Source organism: Oryzias latipes, chromosome 9, assembly GCF_053564925.1.
Source record: "Oryzias latipes strain Hd-rR chromosome 9, Olatipes_Hd-rR_3.1".
In the NCBI taxonomy this organism is placed as follows: domain Eukaryota; kingdom Metazoa; phylum Chordata; class Actinopteri; order Beloniformes; family Adrianichthyidae; genus Oryzias; species Oryzias latipes.
This window is the reverse complement of record NC_136245.1, coordinates 28,407,628-28,431,152: the sequence shown is the minus strand read 5'-3', so window position 1 is coordinate 28,431,152 and position 23,525 is coordinate 28,407,628. Positions and strand designations below refer to the sequence as shown.

The window sequence follows — 23,525 nt, the reverse complement described above, 5'->3', positions numbered from 1 at the left end:
CATAAAAAGCTGCCATGACGTACACTGGGCCTTCATTCCCCGTTTACCCGGAACAGACTCTAGCAGCATAAGACACACTGGATGGCACATAATCAGCACACTGAGACAGAAACATCATTGTCATCTTGTCTGGAGATGACACCGTCACTTCATTGTCATGGCTGTTAGGTTTGTTGTGCTGATGTCCTGCTCCACTGTTTATGTTACAGATGTTGCAGTAATCAGAGCAGCAGCGTGTGAAGGACTCAGCCTGCAACCCCGACCATCAGCGTGCCAGCAAAGGTCATTGTGGAAATGCTGGATGATGCTGACGACTGGGATGGAAGGAGACGTGGCTCCGCTCAGAGATCCAATTTTTCCCACATTGATAGCGACACTCTGAGTAGCTTTCCTGAGCCCTCAAATGCTCATATTTGTCCCTGACATGTAAACAAAAACAGAAGCTTAGCACCATCACAATAAAATGAAGCTGTTGTCATTGTTACAGCTTTTTAAAGAGTCTAAACACGAAATTTGTTGTGCTGACTCCCGGCTGTAACATCAGCTCCTGAGATAATTCAGCTGCTTAGAAATAAAGGTGCTCACTGTGTTTTAATCATCTTGTTAGGCTTTTAAGCAATTACAGCTCTTGTCAAAACATTAGCTGGCCAGTTATGGGTCCACACTCAAGATCTGAGGACTGTGAGTGCCTTCTCTTGTTTCAAAAACGATAAATCTTTCCTCTAGAAATCCATATCAGGCAGAATACGATTGCTGTTTTGATGCCAGCTCAAGGTGGAGGAAACAACTGATGTAGTTTTGAGGGGGGGGTAAATGATGCCTGCGAGGCACAGTTATTGTCCATCAGTAAGGTTAGCTATGTCTCAGTCGAAGCATTTATCCTGAGCCATAATGGGGTGCTGAGCTGCTGGTGGCGGCCATTGTTTAATGATCTCCTTGGGCTCTGGGAGTAAACTACTGCAGTAATCAGAAGGGTAAACTCAGCTATATTTCAATTTGGAGAGTCGCTCTTCCGTTCAGAGAGGCCGCTCAGAGACAATAAATAATAGGAGTGTTTAGCCTACAGGCTCAAAGACCTAACACACAAACGGCCTCTTTTGCACACATAAGTCAGTCTACAACAAATCGTTTGCCTTCAATAAATCAGCTCCACTAAAAGCTGGTGATTAGTAACATCATTTAGCCTCTAAAACCTAAACAGCGACAACTGCTTCCTTCCCCGTTTTAGGGAGTATAGATAGGAGGGATGAGCAGATGGTGAATGGCTTTGAGAGGAATGAACTGCAGCAGGATGACTGGACTTGGACATACAGAATAAAGCCCACAGAGAATGCAGATTTCATTTCACCTTGTAGATTATGGCATGCTCACTTGGGCCATTTATAAATGGAGGAGTAATCGCCTTGTTTTTTCAATTTGCAGTTCTTATTTTTTAATTCAACAAAAATTAATCTGCCGGCGGGTTATGACTCACACTGGATCAATTCGACATCTATCTCTGGATTAATCTGTGATATTGGTTTAGTCTTTTTTTGTTGTTGTCAACAACAAAAAAACAATAATAAAGTGATGATCAAGAAAAATGTACACAAAAGCATGTCCGTATTTTAAGACCCAAGCTAATATTTGTGCTCACCCTCTTTATGGTCAGAGGATCTTGGTTAAGGAGAATTAACTTATGTGGTATTACAACCCAAAATGTGATTTCCTCGCATGTGGACGCCAGGTCTTTAAAGGTTAAAGTCCCACTTCAACTATCTTTTGATCTATTTTAAAATGATTTTATTTATGATTATATTGTTTTTTGGCAAAATTTTAAAAAGCCGTGTCTTTTCTAGGACAAAGGTTCCTGCAGAGTGGCAGTTGTTTGCTAGAAGACTGTCTTTGAGTTGTGGGCAGGACTGTTGGTGGGAAGTAAGCCTTCACTCATTTCCCATTATCCTTTTGTGTAGGCTCTCCCGCTAGTTTACAGCCCCTCACAACCAACCAGACAACCTAAAGTTAGCAGGGCAACAGAAATGGCAAGTAATAACAGAGCTATCCAGCTGTACAGTTTTAAGCGAGATGTCTGCTCGGACGAGGAGAATGAAGACATACATGGATATATTTGTCTCCCAATTGTAGTAACAACTACAAGCTTACAGGCTTTTTCCAACTGAAATTTTTCGTCTGCTTCTGAATCACGTTGATTTGAATAATAATTGCTATTTTAAATGTTATTTTAATCCTAATTTTCCTCCACCATAAGAAAAATGCTACAATTTTCATTGGAGTGGGTCTTTAAAGCACAATACTTTGTAGTACAAACTGTTTTGACAAAGATAAATAGGAACATTTTCTTGGTGATTAATTTTTTCTTTATTTAAAACAAATTATTTTCACACATTTACAACCGGCAAAAAAGTTAAACACATTAGGCTTCCTAATCCAACAATTCCTCATCTACTTTGTAGCCATACTGTTCTACGAGTCTCACCAAAGAGGGAGCAGACGTGTGTCTGATGATGGCTTCCTAAATAGCTTCAATTAATGGCCTGTCACTTATCATTAGACCTGCTGAAAGGCAGGACACGGGGGAGCACGATGCAAACAAAGGCACGTTTTAGAATGTCAATTCTAAAAGCACACATCAACTCTCTCTCCTCGCAGCGGGCCTCTGGCGCCCTGGTCCCTGCTGGCCCCACGCCCTGCTGTCTCTCCAGGGGGATTAGAGGGATCTGCAGAAATTAGCAGTTTAGATGACAAGAAGAGGCCAAAGGACGAGCGGGTGTTTATGTCCCCTTTTATGGGAACAAAAGCAACAGGGATTTTAAATAACACATCTCCACTGTCGCCTGCGGCCACTGCAGTCCAAGCTCATGTGGTAGGCTACTCAACTGTGTTAATTGATTGAGGTCCTGCTCCAACAAACCCAAGCGATGTGTTCGGTATCTCACAATGTCCTGCAAAGCTTAGAAACACAAAGTGGTGTCAAAGATAAACGAAAGAACCAGAGGCAAAATGCAGTTAGTAAAACCATGTGAGAAGTTCCCAAACCACAATCCCAATGTTTCTGGAATGAGACCCAATTCCCAAACTTACATCAAAAAGGGTGACTTAGATTTTAGAAGGTGCAAGATGTCAACTATCTGCTTGCAGTTGTAAGAATCTTAATGTATGCCCATTTGTTCTGGGACAAGCATGGTTGTTTACTCTTCATTACAGTTCTAGACAAGCAGGGAGATCCTCAAAGAGAACATCCACAACAACATCCTCTTGACTGGGGCTCTGCACTGCAGCTTTTGTCCATTACGCTTGGCCTCCTCATTGACAGCCAATAAATCATTCATTTAGAGGCAAAGCAGGGAGAAAATCAAACAGCCATTTCTGAGCCTGCGGCCTTTCACTGTAGTGGCTGCTGCAGGCCAAAGACCTAATGTAGAGTGGCTAGGCTACAGGCGGCTGGAAGGGCTCTTAAGAGACAGGAGCGCATTGTTTGGAGAGACGCGAAATGCTGCTCTCATTAGAGCCGGAGCTGAAAACCAACCTGAAAGGCCTGCTTCAATTTACCTGTCCTGTGCTCGGAATAAATCAACCCAGTGTGTTTATGTGTGTGTAGCATGCACACATACAAAGAAGAAAGCTAACAAACACAACTCATAAGCAGAAGTGTACAAAGGGCTTCATGCAGGCGTTTGGCAGCGTACCTCTTAAGGTTCAGAGTTGTTTTAGCTGAGTGCTTGTTAAAGGCAAAACCTTTTACCCCTCTGCCTCCAATGGTCCCTTTATTAGGATGCTTTTTTCATTCAAATCAGAATCATAATTTTGCTGGTCCTGACTTGTGTTCTTCATTCTTATGTTTTCTCCAGCTAAGTGTGTTTTGTCTTGCAGCAAGCAAGACAAAAATGAGAAACGCTTCTACTTACAACATTTTTATATTCTATAGAATAGTTTTATAGAATTATCTGATAATTGTGAAAGAATTGAACTCCAGGGTGCTCCTAAAATAAACACAACATGAATTCAACAAAATGAATACCGAGAGAAGGTAAGATGAGCTTAAAGTCCCACTCTGATAATCTTTTGACCTATTCTGAGAGTGTTCCCAGTGGTCTTTTATCTTTTCTTTATTTTGACCAATATTATCCCAAAATAAAGAAAACTGTGGTAACTTAAGAAATCATTTCTGCAGAAGAGCAATAGCTCATTAGAAATTCATTTTTAATTTATGGGCGGCATGGAGTAAGCCCATCTTCTTTCTGTTATCCATTTGTTTACACACTGTCCCGCTGGCTTATAGCCCCTCAAAACCCCAATCTAACATTAGTGTAGCAACAAATATGGTGAGCAATATTGGAACTATCCAGCAATAGAGCTTTGAACCCAATGGCAGCTTGAACAAGGAAAATAAAGACGTACATGGATCTGTTTGTCTGCAAGTGGATGCATCAGAATGAAGCAGAGCAGGGAACTTGTGGCTTGCAGTAGTAGCTTCTGTGCCACACTTACAAGCTTTTTCAACGTCATCTTCGCGTCTCCTTCTGATTTGCAACAATTTGAATAAAGAAATACTCAGAAATGCAATTTTGAGCTTAACGCTTGTGCTATCCTAGGCACTTTAACATTGGGGGTTGGGTCATCTAGACCCACTAGACAGTGCGTTAAAACTTTTTTCTTCATTGATTTGTGATCTTCACTGGTGTCCATGGATTACATGAAATCTTTCCACCTTTGTCATGGTAGGGAGAACACGTCAATGTAAGGGTGGGGTCATCTAAGATAGCACAAGGGTTAATTTTCTTTGAGTATGTCCTCCATTTTTTAGAAAAATGCCATAAGAACATGTTAAAAACACCCAAAACGTGATTTTCATCAGATTTGAAGACAGGTAAAAAAGTAGAACTGAAAAAAGTAACAAAGAAAAAAACAAAACAACAAAAGGCAAACGAAGCAGCAGATCAGCAAGCTCCTGCAGAAAGAGAGAGGATGATTTAAATACTAATGAGGTCCTGTGTCTCTCCTCATCTCTGCTAATGACATGCTGGTCAACGCCAGACAAGAAAACCTGCAGCCTAATGCAGCACGCCTGTCACAACACCAGGACTCAGCTATTTGGGGTACATCTGTGTTTACATGCTTGGGATTCTCCCATTTCTGTCTTTACAGTCCATAAAAGAAGTGAATTTCCTCTTCCTAGCCAGGGAGTGCTTTCATCACAACCTTTACCTACTCCTACAAACTTTGCATCAAAATCAGTTCTTGTGTCTCCTTAGCATCTCTCCAATCTGTTTCCAGCCCCCCACCCAACCACCACCACCACCACCATATCTGTTCGGCCTGCTGTGTCTCCTCCAGCATTGAAAATTAAGTTGTCACACTGGAGTAGATGGATTACGCACACCCTCAGTCACACACACAAATCATAAATAAGGTGAAATGGAATGAGGCTCTTATTGAAAGGCAGCTTGAAAAACTGTGTGGCAGCCATAAGCGCTACATTTGGTTTGAACGCACATCGATTGCTGCCTGTTATTTGTTTGGTGGAGATTCTGTTTGGGCTAACGAGGATCTTTGTCCCTCAGACTCCTGACAGGAAACACGAGAACTCTGATAAAAACAGATAAGCGGTTCCACATAAAGGGGTGCGATGTTTCTTTTTGATGCATGAACACTGACTTTTGTAGCACAGTAAACCCAAGTAGGACTTAAAAAAAACAAGAAATATATTTATGTGGGTTTCAGTGTCAGACATTAGAAATTGTTATTGAAGAGAGAAAGAAAACTTTTTCCTGAATGGCCTTTATAAAGACATAATAAAAATGTCTGTCCATCTGTCATTACCCTTCCTTATTTTCCCCTTTTGTCTCCTAACTTCATCTCTAAAGCTTGAGTTCTGTTTGATTCAGTGCAATCCAACCCTGCTTCATGATCGCATTAAATTGATAGTTTCAGGCAGGCCCAGGAAAAATGCACATAAAACCGAAACTAACTGAGAGATAATAGTCCTCATAAACTGCTCCAAGAGCTCCATAACTCATGACGTCCTCAACTTGCTCTGTCTTACACAGCATAAGCTGTCACACACAAAATAGTGATGGCCCAGAGGCACAAACTGGAAAGCAAACGCAAACAAAAGGGAAACTACTGACAAAATGAAAAATGTCAGACTTAAACCTGCCAACTCAGCCACATCCATGGTCCTTAAATAAGCACATTTAAAGAAGCAGCTGAGTGCCGTCCTCAATCAATGATAAAAATACATTAATGTTTTATTTCTCTCCTTCCACATGAGTTTTATCTGTTAAGAAACATTTTCTGTACCACATGTTTCCACATTGCTAATGTGTTTTAGTTCAGAGAACAGTCATAAATGATGCTTTTATTATTAAAAATTGTGAAAATTCAACTCAAGAAAAAATGTAAAATTTCTGCAAAATTGGGGATAACAAAATTCAAGACTAGAGCCATCACACTTTCATTTTAACCCTAACCAGTTTAGAAGTTGGTACTTGCTTCAAGTTTTTCATGAAACATCAACAATAATTGTTCGTAGTATGATTATTTTTTGAGATTAAAAAAATAGTTCAGTAGAAGTTGCATTAACTTTTTAGAATGGCTTATAATACTCATTAGTTAATAGCATTTTATTTTCTTTTACGGATTTTGTTGCATTCATATGCATTTTATTGTTTTTTTGTAATTTGATGCTGTTGTTTTTCTTTTTGTTTTGTTTTTTGTTCTTAATCCCCCTAATTTTTGTCTCTCTTTTTATTGTAAAACACTTCAGTACACTGAGGGAACTGTAAAGTGCTTTATAAATAAAGCTTCGTCCATGCATTCATTTGTTGACAAATTGGTCTGAGTGACCTAATTTGACGAGATTACTCTTTGGAGAAATTATTATTTTTATTTTTTTATTTTTTTAACTTGTCCTGTCCAACAGCTGGGCAAACAGATGAGAGCTGAAGGCCTCTTTTGTTGGACTTATTTACTTTAACAAAAGTTGTTATGAACCTTTAGACAAACCAGAGGTATATCTGAATAAACCCTTTTTGGCCAAACTTTATTCGTTTTAATCATATTTAATCATATTTAAAAAAATTCTGTGTTGGACCGGACGGAAAAGTTAAGGAAAAGAGGAAGAGAGAGGGAGAGAGGGGGGATAGGAGGATTATTATAGAAGGGGGGGGGCATAAAACCATGAAGCAGCATAAAGCAACAAGTTTCTGGATAGTTATACTCATTACGGTGAGGTTCAGATGTAATACAAGTCTATAAGGGCGGGGCTTGTCCGCACACACACTCAAATGTTATAAAGGAAATTATTTATTGAACAATTGTGCCCTTCTGCTTTGGGGCATCCTTCCGTTTTAGTGTTTCTCAATCGGGATCCTAAAGTTCATCTGTCTTGCATAATTTACTCTTATATCAGGTTTCTGCTGAATTTGCTGTGTTAAATGACGTAAACAAAGGTAAATTCTATAGGAAAGGAGTACTTCGGAACCAGAATTGGGGAAAAACTGTTCTATTTATTAACATTGTATGTATTTATGCTTCTGTATGGATACAAGCAATAGACATTTGTGTGAGTGTGTTTCTTTGACAGGAGAAGAAGCTGCTGTAAGAAAGGAGGCTGGAGTCACTCGAGTGCGACCTTAACTGCGTATGTGGCAGAGGCTAAATTAATTTTCACTTCAGCACTCAGTGCTTTTAAGGACTCTGCACCATCCTTAAACCACTTTCCTCTCGGGTCCCAAATCTGCAATGTTCATAACAGGAATCCACATACAGCACATGTGCAAGGAACACTTAGTAAAACAACTAAAGGGGGTCGTGAGTGCTCGTGCATATGCAGGCTCTAAACATGACTGCGAGTGCATGAAATCCATGAGTCCATTGTGTGTCTGCAGGTTGCATGGGGCGGTAATGGATGGCCACTGGGTGCCCGCTGACGTGTTATTCTTTTATAAAACATTGCCTCTCTGTAGCCGAGCGCAGGGGAGAGTGTTTCATGCTTGTGATGAATGACCAGAGGGTAACATCTTCACTCCTGACCCCTAACACAGGCATGCATGCTCTCTCCTATACAAGCACACCCGTATAAACACAAATACACACAAAATCATGCATGCATTCATGCAAGTTAAAACGTTTTTTAGTATTATTGCTCTATGGCTCATCAGAAGCAGTATAAACCCTTAGAGAGAGGATGGTCCAGAGGTCACTGATCGCTTTTAGTTTTGAGGGCATGGTGAATGCAAAAAAACAAAAAACACTTGAGGTTTGCTTTTTTTTCTTTCTTTGCTTGCAGTCATGCGTTCTTATATGTTTGTTTTTTTATGTGTATTTAAATGTATCTCTAGTTACAAGCTCTCATTTATGACACAGCTCAACTAACAAGGACTGCACTCATCAAAGGCATCCTCGGCTATGTTTCTGAACAAAGCATGAAAGGCCACCATCAAAGCAGCTCCTGTTAGTGCTGACGGGCCCTCGGCTGCTGGACAATGCGGAGACCTGGAGAGGTGAGTAACAAGCACTGACCTTCTCCTTTCAGATCACCACTCGAAGCAGCAAAACGTGGAAACATAACAAGAAGCAGAGAGGAGGGCCCGAGAAAGACTCAAAAAGAGAGGGACACAAGGAGAGATGGGAAGAGAAGGAGACATGATAGGGAGGAAAACGAGACAGAGAAAATGGGGAAGGGGGGCGATAGGACAACGAGACAGAGACAGAGTGGGTGATGGGTTAGGGTGGTGGATGAAGCAGCACAGGTTGGGTTGGGTGGGTGGAAGGGGGACAAGCAGCCAGTCTATTATCAGGGGTCTATAGAGAAGCATTTAGGGACTAATAGGACACCACCCCCTGACACCCCAAACCATTCAACCCCTGTCAGCCGGGCCCATTCAGTTCAAACCCCAGGAGGAGCTGGCATAGGGATGGTAGGGGGAGCATGGAGCTGGAGAAGGGTGATGGTGGGGGCCCTAAGATGAAGTACCCCAGATCCACCCCTCCATGATGCTTTAGATGCGGTATCTTAGCAACGGCACTCAGGGTGTGACCTGTAGTCATATGGCTCCATTCAGTTTCACACTTTTTGAATGTGCACACACACACACACGTGTATAGATGCACAAGCTCACAGGGGCCCCCAGGAGCTAAAAACAGGCTCTTGTGTTCAACAATTAGTAAAGATCTTTCCTCCCACCCGTCTCCTCCAACCTGGCATTGCCAGCGAGCCCCATGGGTACAAGCCTAATTAGCATCAACAGACAGGGGGGAGTCCATCTTCACACACTTAAGATGATCCTCTTTGCATGCGGTGACAAACACACAGAGGGCACAGCAGCCAAAACCTGAACTTTCTGTTTCAGCTCGCTGTCAATCAGATGTTGATTAAAGCAGCATATTGATTGCGTTCTTCTCTCCCCAATTTTCATAAGGAATTAGTATTTAATGAATTGTGTGCAGATTAATTACAACATAATGATATTTAATTGTTACCAACTAATTGTTGTTGCGGTCTTTGCGGTGCAGTTGCTGGGAACTTTGTTTAATTTTAGTTGAGAAAGGAACAGTTGGCTGGAGAACACTTCATTAGGCCCAATGTAAACCCGAAACCTTTCAGCAAAAAGAGTCTTTTAATCACAATCAGAATTTTCATCTTTACTTTTGTGATAAATTAATGAGTTTCAGTCAAGATAAGTGGCGTTGAAACAGGAAGGCATGTGGTGAGCTGGAGATGTTTGTTAATAAACACGTGTCGTAAGGCCTGAAGTTTAAACGGACACGTAAAACACACAGATCATGCACTCACACACAAACACACACACACAAACACACAGCAGGGCATTTGTAAAATAATGCCCCTATTGGACAAACATCTTTACTTGCTTAAATATTTTTTAAATTTATAAAATATATATATATTTTTTTATTTTCTACGTTGAACATGCAACATAAGGTGAAAATTTTTAAAACAAATATTATGTGTATTATGTTTGTCCCTAGTTTAGTTTAAAGACAAGTATTTTCCTTTAATTGGAGAGCAGCAGTCAATTTGTCCACTTCATACATTTCGTCCAAAACTTGGAACCACTGTAATAACTTAGGGCAGGGATGTGAGAATCCAGACCTTGAGGGCCGGTGTCCAACATGCTTTCCAACCAACCTGCCAGAGAAGGTCCTTATAGCTAAACACACCTCATCCAGGTAATAGGCAGCAGATAAGGCAGTTTTTCTGGAAAACCACAAGGAGGGAGATCCTCGAAGTCAGGAGTTTGACACCCCTGACTTAGGGGGACCACATTTCAGCCAACTCTTCGTGGGGGTCTGTTTACAGGCAATAATTAATATTTTAAAAATGGTATCATAATTTTTCAACCACATTTCCAGGTAAAAATCCCATTAGAAAGATCTGGGGTCTTTAGTCATGACATAACCCATTATGACTTCCATTGTTTTATAGTGTTGCTCCAATAAGTCTGTAATTTCGTGCAGCACCAGAACATGTGAGACTGATTGGTATTAGCCTGTCCACACTGCCTCCAACAATATTGCAATTTAACAGTGTTGATCATGACCTTGTCTGACCATATTCACACACACACATACGCACATGCACGAACGCACGCACACACAAACACACAAAAATACTTCCAACACACTCAATTTGCCTTTAACCAGTGAGGGATAATAAACATACTTGCCATAATTGTCCCAAAGTCACTTTGATCTTTTCCAACTCCAGGTACCTTACAAGAAATCTATGAGTTTTTATGACTACTCATTAAAACACACTTTTATCATTTGTTATAATAAAGCTCTCTCCTCTCAAAATGACACCATTAAACATAATTCAGCGCTAACTTCTTTGTATGTGCTGGTTTTGCTGATTTATTCCCAGTTTTAGTCCATTTTCCCTCCTCTTTCAGAGCAGCTGCAAACTGCTGCGCTGCCCCTCTGTGGTTGGATGTGGTACTGCAGCAGAAAACACCTGCATTGCAAACCAAGTGTCCGTTCAAATCAAACTGATGTGGAGGGGGTTTGCTGAGGTATAAAGAGATCCCCATCAAGTTGGTGCATGCAAGGACAAACCCCAGGTAAACATGGACTATCGATGCTCTCAATTTGTACACAAATCTACAAAACACACAGACGTTCATTCGGAGCAATTTAGTGAATGCCATCAGGCCTGCAGAAAGAGAGGGAAATAGGCTTGCCTCCCATCTTGGTATCGGGAGCACAGATGAGATTGATGAGTAACGTCTGTTTATGATATCGGTTATTCAAGATGAAAGATGAGGGTTTGTCGAGGGGTTCCTCCCATTCACTGTCATTGATTTACACACACAAACACACACACAAGCGCATGCCCACAGTGGGTGTCCTTTCTTTGTCAAAACCCAAGGTTATATTATATGCAGTAGACTAAAAAGTTAAAACAATTTTTTGGTTTCATGACAGAACAAAGCCTGATATCTTGAGAGACACAGGTTCATTATATAATAAAGTACAAAATGACCATCAGTTTACAAAAAGATAAGTAATTGTTGTTAAAAAGCATTGAAGCACAGCAAAAACATTTGTGCAGAATTTGAAGCACTCAAAGCTGAGTCAGTTTTGCTCCGGGGAATTAAAAGCTAAACCTGCTTCACATTAGCAGAGAGACAAGTGTGGCGCCGAGTGAATGTGTTGCCCGTGTTAGTGTCAAAAGCCTGTTTTTGTTCCTCTGCCAATTACAGTGACTATGGCACAAAGGCAGCTAATTTTGTCAAGCTCTTGTAAATGGAATGATGGATGCTGATGGGGAGGGAGGGGGGGCAGTGTGAGTGCATGTATGCTTCGTGGTTACCCTACAACCCCCCTTTGTAAAGCCTTTTGCAGAAAAGCACAGGCAGCCAGAAACACAGTGTGAGAGACCGAGATGCGCAAACAGTCCCCATTCTCGGTGAATTAAAAACCCACAACACACAGCTTTTCACAGGAGCATTCATTATGTAGCCCTAATGTAACGGCATAAAGCACAGGAGCAACAGCCAATCAAAAGAGGCGATTCGGCTTTTTTCACTTCTGCTGGTTCTGTTGCTATAGGGTAATTTGTTGCACTCAGCAGGGCAAGGTAAAGTGAATCAAGATTAATTTACATGCTGGCGTACACTTAGGCAATGCAGAGAGGTAAGCAAACGCACCGTCTCTGCAGCTGAGCGGGAAGAAGGCCGTGCGGCAGAGGGAGGGGGATGTTGGATAATTAAGGAGCATCAAATGTGATTGCTGAAGGCGGTTAAAAGGCCACAAATTGTGGAGTGGGTTCGCACGGCTGGAATGTAGTCTTTGCAATTTAGTTAAGGTGCAATGATGGAGGCGTGGGTGTTAATGGGAGCAACAGCCTCAATGCAAAGTCAGACTCAATCTTTGTTAATTGTGGTTAAAATCTCTTCTTTTGGAATATTACTTCAGTGCAGCTGATCATGACATAAATATAAACTGAGCAGAGAATAGTCTTTTGCAGAGCCACAGAAAAAGCACTTGAAGCAGAGAGTTTTCAATTGAAATGTTTGATGTAAGTGTTTCAAAGCTGTGCAGAATAAAGATAAATAAATTCTCACGAGACTCGAGGCTGAAGTGACAGGACTAACTTGGACAAACTGCTGTAAACCTTCAGAAACAAATGTAACCACAAATCCAAAGAGAGGAGAACGAAAATACTAAATAAGTTGTTTGAGCTGGACACACATCTCAAACAGGCCGCTGAATTCCTACCCCACTGAGCAGACGTAACATATCAGAGAAAGAGATCACTGGGATGGGATAAAAAGGGAATAGCTGGTCGAGTCTCTCCATTCTGTCGCTCAGTAGTAATGGACTCTGGACCGAGCGTATGGCAGGGGAATCAGATCAAGCGTGCCATCCTGGAAACGTGCGCACACGCAGGATCATTCTGTCAAATCTGAATAAACACCAACACACATCGGCTGGATTACAAGGGTGCAGCTCTGGGATTCGGGCAGAGCGTCTGGCATATTTGGCCATCTCAGATCTCCTGTCAGGGCCTGAATGCAGGATGACAGCAAGAGAGAGCCCTGAGCGTCTGGAGACCTGTCCCCATCTATGCATCTCTCACATAAACAAATTCTCCCATCGCTGTATTCAGACTAGCCTCTCTGCTCTATTACACACAACACACAGCTGCCACAAGCACTCAGAAACCCAATCAACAACCACAGGGAGGGAGAAAGAGAAAAGGAAGCAAAGAGGGGGGAAAAAAGAGGGAAAAGTAAATGGGGAGAAGGGGAGTCCGGTGGAGAAGAGGGAATAGCGAGATAGAAGCGGTGTCGGGGGAGATGCTGAGATGAAAATGTTGAGAGGAGGCCAGCGCTCCGGAACTGTGCTCAGCGTTCTGTCTGGCCGAGCAGGAACCTCCTAAAAGCAGGACAGGACCAGCTCAGATGAAAGAGAAATGGACTCTGGTGGGATGAAGGATAAACCAGGGACACAGGAGGGCCAAACACTTTAAACACACAAAATATTAGGACCACCTGCTCTCTCCATCTAGTGGGTTGAGGAGAATACAGCCAAGGAGGACAAAGTGTTTATCTGTTTATCGATACATGCATAAATCAGGAAGTCATCTCCTGTAGGAGAAACATTTAAAAAATGGGCGCTAAAGACCCACTTGACTCATCTTTTGATCTATTGTAAAAGTGTTCCCATTGGGTTTTTTTTATTATGATTTTGTCGTTTTTAGCCAAAATCACAAAACCTGTGGCATTTTCTACATACAAGTTATGTGCAGGATTGTAAGGATAGATTATGCCCGCCCCTTTCCCACTGTTCCTTTTTTAAAACTCCTTCCTTCTATTTTACACCCCCACACACCCCCAAACCCAACATTACTGGTGCAACAAAAATGGTGAGCAATATTGGAGCAATCCAGCGGTATAGTTTTGAGCCAGATGCCAGCTCGGAGAAGGGACACGAAGGCGTGCATGGATCTATTTTTCTGCAAGATGGAATACAGCAGAGCAGAGAGATTGTGGCCCACCAAGAGTATTTTCTACGTGACAAATAAGCTCTTTTTCCAACTGCTTTTTTTCATCTACACCTGATTCACAACTATTGGAATAAAGAAACACTTAGAAATTACTTTTTAAGGTTGATTTTCTTTATATACCGTATGTTCTCCATCATCAGAAAAATGCAACAAGAACATGTTAAAAACACCATCATAGTGGGTCTTTAAATACTTCAGACTGTTCTGAGAGCATTTACAGTGCTTTCTGTTTATTTGATACTGTTCTCTGATCGTCTATGGTCTGCCCTCTTCAGCCAGATTGATCTGCCACATTACAAGACACCCCTTCCTCCTGCCCCTGCATCCTTTCTTCCCGGCCTCATCTCCACTGATCAGAAAATTGATTCCAGCAGGAGTCGATAGGGTGCCTCTATGTCATGTGGGCTGGGCCAATTACTTCAATAAGTAATAGTGATTAGTTTGTGTCTACATGAATCCGGGCTGATATAGACAGAGGTGCTGTGAGCAGAGTCAGGGGAACCGCTGACGATTTAAATCACCAGCATTTCTGAGACTTGTACACCAGAGTTTATGCAGGACTCTGCTCTGTGTACAAAAAAACGTTTTTGCAGGGTGTAGCTGCAAATTGTTGGAGGACTGTGGAAGAGTGTAGTTTCATTTCATGGAAGTTTGAATGCCGTTTGCATTGATTTGCTTACGCACAAGTCATTCACGTTTTTTTCTGCACATTCATTACAACCATTTCTTTGTTTCCTGACTTTGTGATGCATTTGGGGTCCTTGTTCTTTTTCATCTTTAGCCAATAAAATGTTTATAGAATACATGTAAAGGGGGTTCCAGTTCAAATTCATGACCTCAGTTTTCCCCTGTGTTTGGAGAACTGTCGCCGTGGTTTGATTTGGTAGACTAATTATTACAAAATCTTAAAAAGAATCCTGCTACCTTAAATACATGTTTTTTTATTGTTCCTTTTGCTTTTATAATGTGTAAAATTACAGTTTCAATGTCATTTTTTATTTAGGATTGTTTGTAACTTCTTCTATGATGACTTTCACCATATTTGGTAAATTGCAATAAACTAACAATTTGTTATAACCCTTTTCTTATGCACACTCATTTGCACGCACACACACATGAAGTGTTGCCTGTGGCATTAGTTTGACATTGTCCAGATCATTAAAAGAAAACTGTTACTGTTGTCGAAGGCGTATCTATTTATGTTGATAGTATTCATGGGCAATCTTTTCATAACATTGATCAACAGAGTTTGGCTAATAGGAAAATAATAAACAATTACTCCTGCAGACCAGAAGGGTAATTGATTTTCTTCTGTAAATTACTGCCACCATCAGGCCTGCATACACAGAAAGGTGATCATCTGCATAAAATCAATGGGATATCTGTATGATAACCACGGACTGTGGCCAAAGAGCCACCTTTAGTTTCACACGAAAACAAAGAAAACAACAAGCAACAAAAGAAATTTTAAAGGAAAGACTGTGAAATCCAATCAGATTAAGATAAGATTAAGACAAGTGTTCGATTTTTTTAACATCCTAGCAATTTAAAACTCGATTTGAGCAAAAACAAAAACCGGAAAAAAAACAATGCTGCATACATTTTAATGTTACAGTTACATTTGTATTTGCAACGTCTCACTTGAAAACTGTAAATCCAGGCAAGTTAAATGACACGAGTCTATAATAGGAAGATTTAACATTAGCAAAACTTCTTAAACTCTATATATTGTACAAAACGGATGCTGCAATAAATATTTCAAAATGAATCTGACATGTACTAAGACTCCCCTGGTGTTCCAAGGCAGGAGGTGACTTATGGTGATTACTACACCAGCTACCGGACAGCTATATGTAAGACTATGCGCTGGCCTCCAAATCAATATTGCCACCAACAATAACATTAGTGTGTATGTCAGCAGCTGAAAAATGACCAGCTATAAGTAGAAACAGAGGTAATGTGACTTATTAACACCATCAGTTACTTCTTTTGTGTTTTTGTTTACTCATAGGGGGGCAATTTATTTTAAAACCTTACAATGTACGTGATTTTGGGTTATGATGGGGTCAATCAAAAGGGGTTGCACAAGCTAAGTGCACGAGCCACTTCAATGTCATTGAAAAGTAGGCTAATCCTTAAAGAAATCACAAGGTCAAAATACAAAAACATTCTTTTTTTAAACATATCGTCAGCCTTTTTACTTTATAAAATAAATTTAAAAAAGGATGTCTTGTCAAATCTCATTATTTTGACAAAATAAATGCTCTTAAAACAAACAAATAATTATAATTACTAATTTACTTATTTGCAATTTAACTTTACCCCACAGTTTCTCTCTAAACTTTAATTTATAAAGAAGTCTCTTAATTTACTTTTGCTTTGGTGATTGTGCTGGAAATAAGATCAACACCACTGTGCAGCTTGCCAGAGATAAAAAATAAAGCCAAATGTTTTTTGCAATTTTTCCCATCTGCTGAAGTGTATTTAAATCTGTTTGTTTACTGAACTGAAATTCACAAATTTATGAGTTTAAATGAAGGAAAATGAGGCTAAAGAGAACTAAAATGAAATGCACACAGAGCTTTTAGCATAATGTCTTTATGGTCCTTTATATACCAACTTTTTGTTCTGTTTTCTATTTAGGAGCCAAGCGCGGACGTCACGTCTAATGATTTTGACAGCACTCAACTCTGTTCAGTCTGGGTCCACAGAGGAAAATGTGGTCGACCCTAAAACCAAAAATGGGCTTTTTTAATCTCAAAGCTGTGGGCTTTTAAAGCTGAGAGAAAAAGTGGAGACAAACAGCTAAAGTGAGCTTTCAATACATTAGCTTCTCAAATCAAATCACCATGAGGGGAAGACAGAGCCGGTGTCTCCAACATGGAGAAGCCGTGGACACAGAAGAACTAAGTGAATGCTGCTTCAATCTGTTCTTTTTCTGTAACTGCAGGGTCAACACATGAACATGTTTTTTGGAGTAAAAAAGGATTCAACCCGTTTTACCACTGAGGCAATATCCACAAAAGAAATTAAAACCTTTGCAAAATGTTTATTGTTTTATGGGATTATTGGAATTTAAAATGGGTCTATGTTTAATAACATAGAGACAACCTAGTGGTAGGCTCAGGTCTGTAAAGCTGAATTATTGTTGAAGTAGCTCTGTTCAGATTGATGTCCTGCTTCGGTCATGACTTGCTTGGAAGGCTGAGATCTCACAGCACTAATCAACAGGCTGGACACGAACTGGTCTTTATCACTTCGTCCCCTTTATATGACTACCAACCTTGGCTGTGCGAGCAGTTGCCTGATTTCTCATTTTGTTGCACTGCGAGTGACAGTGAGCGGCTCTGATTGAGGGGATCCATTAGAGATCAGCCTGAGGAAAGCCGGTTTGATGGATGAGACCAGCAGTCACCTTCAGAGCCAGCTAACAACACCTGTATCCTCTTCGTCAAACACAAACACACTCACACACAGGCAGACACACACATCTGCTGACGTGAAACAATTCATACACAACACTCTTGTTCTCAGTGGAGACCAAGAATCAGAGAGCAATTATCAAAGATGATTGCAGCAACTGCTCAGTTCAACATTTGGAAATATGACCAACCAATGGAAAGCAAAAAGATTGCTGTTTTAGCATTAACTATTTAATTATGACCCAATAAACAAATAGCCAAAAGCTTGAGTTTAAGTGAGTCATTTCTTCGTGGCTCATCAGTCGGTGTTTGCTCTCTGTTAAATTCTCTATTCATTAAATCTTTGCACATTGTTCGTTTTGTCTGAACATTGTGGCTGCATCTCTGGCTCCCAACCTTCAAATCCCACTTGACTGTATAGTTAATTTATTTTCTTCCTTTGAAATCTTTTTTCTTTTTTTTGGTCTGACAGGAGATCTGAGATCAGGTCACCAACCTGTTGAAAAAGACGTCTGCTCTGTCAGTCCAATTTTGACCCTCCAGTCCAAAGAAGATGTTTTCCTCTTTAAGCTACGTTGACACCGCTCGCACAGGCGTCTATAAATGCGCGTTTCAGGCTTCCATGTTCAAAACTATCATGTTCACGCATCGCTACACACATTTCTAAGACTGTTTTTGGACTTTACATACAAAATGAGAGTCAATTGAATGCGTATTTTGTACGCAGAGCCCGGAAACGGTCAACGATTGCTTGTCAAATCAGGTTGAACTTTGACCAATTAGAGACTCAGATTTGGGAGTGAAGTAAGGATGGGGTCCTTTTTAATTCATACAAGTGCCAACCGTTTGAACATTGATCATTTAGGCAAAAAAAAATAATTGCGGTTTGTTCCTGACCTGAATTATCACACCAAATCTTTCATTTATCCGAATAAAGCTGTGAAAGAAAAAGCCTGCAGCAAGATTTGCGAGATTTGCACTGCTTAAACATTTCACACCGAACCTCTTCCAACTGTAAGTGATGCACGTTCGCTAGTATTGGGTAGCGACAATCGTGTGTGAACACCAGGGACTAAATGCACATTCAACAATGCGATACACGCACATTCTTGAACGCAGGTCACATGCCCAGAACGTAGCATTACTCTCACCAATAGCTTGTTTGGTGTGAACATAATGTGCCAGGAGATTTGTTTTTGTTTTCCTAAATTTTGACTATTGTTAAAACAGGAACTGCAAGGGATTTTTAGCCGAAAACTTTTTGTAAGATTATTTAATTTCCAGTTGAACTTCCATTTTCAGGACCCGCTGAATCTCTTTCGAGGTCACAGGGCTGCTGGAGCCAAACCCAGCTACTGTTGGGTGAGGGTAGGCTACTATCTGAACAGGTCACCACTGTTGCAGTGCCACACACTCACAATCACACTCACACTTAGAAGCAACTTAGAGACATTAACTAACCTAAAAAGCATGTTTTTGGACCATTGGAGCAGGCCTTAGTATCTGGAAAAAAGACCACACATGCATTGGGAGAACATGTAAACTCCACACAAAAAGGTCTAGCCAGGACTTGAGTCACGGCCTTCTTGCTGTGAGGTGAGGGCGCTAATCTCTGCACCACAGCACTCCTACATAACCAAGATTTGATGTGGTTCTGTTAAGTTTAATATGCAAAATACATTTATATTGCCTACTTATTAAAAATAATCAAATCTAAGAAAACCGTTTCTTACTGTCTTGAGAAGGGGGCAGTATTTAATCTAACTGAAATACGTCAGAAGAATTTTAAAAAGTCTTCACTGTTATCATCTCCTCTGCTGGAGCTTATTTTCTGCTACCTAAAAGCAAGGTGTGCACGTGAGTATAATGAGTTATAAACCAACGGCAGGATTTTTTTTTTTCTTTTTGCACAAATGGAATTCTGCTGATAGCTGTCTAATTGCAGCGAGCTGCGTTTTCTCATTAGGGTCTACCAGCGTTTGACATTTAAGTAGAGAGCTGCTAAAAGCCTCCTTGCTAAGCATTAGCATTACCATTAACCACAACCTTTGAAGAGCCAGCACGGACTCATGCCGGACTCTTTTGGGCTCTTTCTCTTTTGACGTGCAGCTTGGTACTTTCAGTCTCCAATTGGTGCGTTTAGGAAGAACAATGCTGACTGTGGCTGCAATGTGGGTGGAGAAAAGTGAGAGCCCAATCATACCAACAAAAAGGGAAAACGGTGACAACTTAAGCAGAGAGGTGAAAAGGAAGACAAGGCTTAAGAGAAAAAAAGAAGAGGGTGATGCGGAGAGAGGAAGGTCAGCAGAGCATCGCTTGAAGGGGGTGGGGGTGGGGTGCACCTGATGGGCACCAAATGAACAAATTATGACGGCCTCCATTTTGTAGGATAGGGTCACCCACCACCCCCCTATCCCACCCTCTTCTCTATTCCACTCCTCCTCCCCTCTCTTCTCTCCTGACAGTTCAATTTCCCTCTCTTGCCTCCCTGCTCCTGCCTGCTAATTGTGACTGAAGCCTTATCATGGGACCCCCCCACCAAACCCCCCCCAGTCCAAGGAATCGCTGCGTCTGAGAGGAGACTGGAATGTCAAAATGTTATCAGAGACAGAAAACAGCCAGAGACTTGGAGGTCACACACAATAAGACCGGATGTTCGTCTGCATGCAGAGGCACAGAATTGCTCAAAGCAGGCTCACCCAAAAAGAATAAAATATACATATTATTTTTAACATGCATGCTAACGAAAAAAAGATTTACAAATATTCTTTCTGCACTCAGCTTCTTGTCACTGATCTGACGGATTGGCTACAGTGAACAATGATAAACAGAGTCTTCACAAAGCAACAAGGTCACGCAGAGGGAGAAAAATCTTTGATCAAATTGATTTTTATTTATTTATTCATGATTATGCTGCACTTTGAGACAAAGAACTCAAGCATTAAAAGCAGGAGAAAATCTTGCAGTGAATTGATTTGTGAGCTGTATAAATGCATGTGCATGGTTGGCCTAGGAGTGTCTCACTCAAATACAAACACTGCTCTACTCAAATCTAGCTTGAGAGTGCTTGACTCCGTTGGGCAAAGTGGAGCTGAGACATGTTATTTACAGACTCCAGGAGGCTGGGTTGAAACGACACCTGAGCATAAAGCTCATCTCACGCCCCTGCTCAGCATGTCTCTACTTTGTCATTTGGAATTGAAGCATTGCTAAGTGCATTTTCCTTGCTGTGTTCTGTCTGTTGATAGACAAGCAACCAGACTGAGATGTGAGGCAATCTTTACTCTGAGGGGATCAGCTGGCTTTCTGAGTTTGAAGTCTTTTAACGGTCAGCCTCCAGGGTTGATCTAAGGTCAGAATAATCTGAATGTAGAAAGAACCATCAGGTGCAACACAGGACAGAATCACTGACCCCAAACGTCCCCCATCACAGAGAGCTAGATGGAGTTTAAGAACAGCGTTGAGGGGAGAGGAATCCGAGTCAGAGGGGGAGAGAGAACGTTCATCCATATTCCAGAGGTAATGAGGGTTAATTCATTGGTTAAGGATTAACAAGGTGCAAGAATATGATGGCTAAGCATTTGGCTTCTTGAACATGGGTTTAAATCAACCACATCAGGTGTGATGTAATCCCAGCTCCAGAGCCCCGCCTAGTGGGAAAATAGTTCTGCTGAGACTTCAGGGGCAGTTCATTAAACAGAAAGCAAAGATCTGTGAAGCTCATGAGAACCATCTTTGACAGCATAAACATCTCTGTGCAAAAGCGTTTTTGACCTTCTGCATGTGAGTGAATACAAATAAAGGAAAAGATTTATGTGTCAAACAGACATTTGCTCTATAATCTAAATGTGTCCTTTTTCTTTCTTAACATCGCAAACTGCAACTAGGCTGATTTAGCATGTCATACACAAACCACAATCAGTCTGTTCAAAGTCGCACTTAAGGTTTTTTGCATGTTTGGCTGTTTGGCTATTAAAATATAAATACTGAAATTGAAACAGATGGTTAATTTTATTAAAAGTTGCAGTTATTTGCCCACATTGGTGCTCTGAATGTAGGGATTGAGCTATCTGTCTGGAATCCAACAGATGAGTGTAAGCAACATTTTAATGAAACCTAATTTATAAAAAAAAAAAACAATTTGGTTAAAACTGTACACACAGACTCAAATGCACACAGCTTTACTACTAAATAGATTTAGCCAAAAGAAGATTTCAGCTTTTTCTGAAAGGTAAATGAATAACGGTGTTATCACATAAAACAAAAAAAAATTAACTTTTTTTAAACAGCTCAGGGCAAAAATCATAAATGCTTCAGTCTAGAAAAAAGCAAGTAAAAATAAAAGATATTTGTTAGAAAAGAAGGAAGCAACTAAAAGTAAACACAAATAGCACATTCTGAGAGAGGAGTTTCACTAGAATTTAAATATCTCAGCAGAAACTGACATGAAGATGTGAAAAACTGACGAGAGAATCTAGCTGAAGAACTTAAACTCAGAGTACTGTCACCACTGAACAAGAGGCAGGTGTGCTAAAATTGTTAAGATCAGGTGACCAGCAAGCAATTAACGGGAAGTCAAAATTTCAAGTTTTTTAACTTTGGAAGAAAAATTCAAACACACGTACAACACAAATACATTAGGAACCAGGATATAATAAACCAACTAATTTATTGAAACAGATTGTTTTAGTCTTTTCCAAAATGTCTAATTTCTTATGTTTTATTATATTTTTTGTTTTAAACTCTTCGCTGTTCGATACGTGTTTTAATTTATAATTCACTTAAAATTGAAACATAATTAATTTAAAGGAAAAATAAGCATTTTGTAGACTTTAGTTCTGTGCTTTACACAATGTTGTATTTCCTGATATAAATCGATTTTAATGACTGTGTATCACTGTGGTTATGTTTCTTTTTTCGTTGTTTTTTATTTCCCAGAACAAATTTACAAAAACAAAACATTAGAGCACACAAATCTTTTTTTTTTTTTTTTTCAACAGAAGTAGATTTCCTCTTTCTAAACTTCTGGCCTTTTGAGGTAAATAAAATAATATTTTTCTCAATAATATTTTCTTACATTTCTAGAACAAAATTGTTTGAAAATAAAATGGCTTTAAATTTTATGTTTTTCAAATAAATAAATTATAAAAGAATTTTAATTCACTTGGACTGCATGCTAAATACATTTTTAAAGAGAAACAGGTACCCAAAACTCATGTGGTGATCTTTGTTTAGCCTTTTTAATCTTCACACTCATTAAATAACTGGATTTGATCTTTGTTTGAAAAATATAATGAACCTGACCTCCAAGGAAAGCCCCAACTAAGTAATGATGACCTCAGTTAAGCTAATATTTCATAATGACATGGTCGGTGTGTGAGTGATCCTGCTGCTAATAGCAGACTAATGGTTAAATGCTTCGGCACTGCTGAAGAGGAGGCAGCCACTGACACACTTGGTGTCCGCTAGCTCGTTTAGCATGGACATAAATGAGTGTGTGAAATGAAGACATGAGAGGGATGGGCACGTCACTGACCCTTACATATATACTTTCACAGATCTGAGCACATCCACCAGTACATCCATGCGCACACACACACAAGCGCGGACATAGTGACCCCTACAGAGTTGATGAGACAGGAGCTGATATGCGAGTCAGACAGAGCCACATTTGTAAAAAGCGATAGCCAATTACAGCAGCGAGAGTTGGGGGATAATAGCCTGCCTGTCAGCTCCTGTGTGCAGCGTATGTGAACAGACATGAGTGTGTGTGTGTGTGTGTGTGTGTGTGTGTATGTGCGGCTGAGCCAGAACCCACAAGTGAATATTGGGTTCCTATTCTCATCTATTTGCCCTATATCGCCATTCCATAGATATTAATTTCAGAGCAGTGCTGCAGCACAGGGCCCAGGTCATTAGCGTGATTCATCTGCAGTCCACAATGAGCATGCAAAAGGCAGAAGAGTAAGTCCTGTCTACCAAAACAGGAGGCAAATTTCTGTAAGATTTCAGCACCATAACATTTTAACAATGACCATAAAAAATCTGACAAAACAAACGTATAGATAAAA

General features: G+C 40.4%; 1 long non-coding RNA gene across 1 annotated transcript in view; it reads left to right on the top strand.

The window, feature by feature from the left end:
• The window catches only part of LOC144994611 (uncharacterized), a 51,933-nt gene extending 36,921 nt beyond the window's left edge, over positions 1–15,012 (top strand). Inside the window, exons 3-5 of the long non-coding RNA XR_013658198.1 lie at positions 210–7,642; positions 8,368–8,504; positions 10,914–15,012. This is a non-coding gene — a long non-coding RNA (uncharacterized LOC144994611). The remainder of the gene's footprint in view (positions 1–209; positions 7,643–8,367; positions 8,505–10,913) is intronic.
• The last annotated feature ends 8,513 nt before the right edge of the window (positions 15,013–23,525 follow it).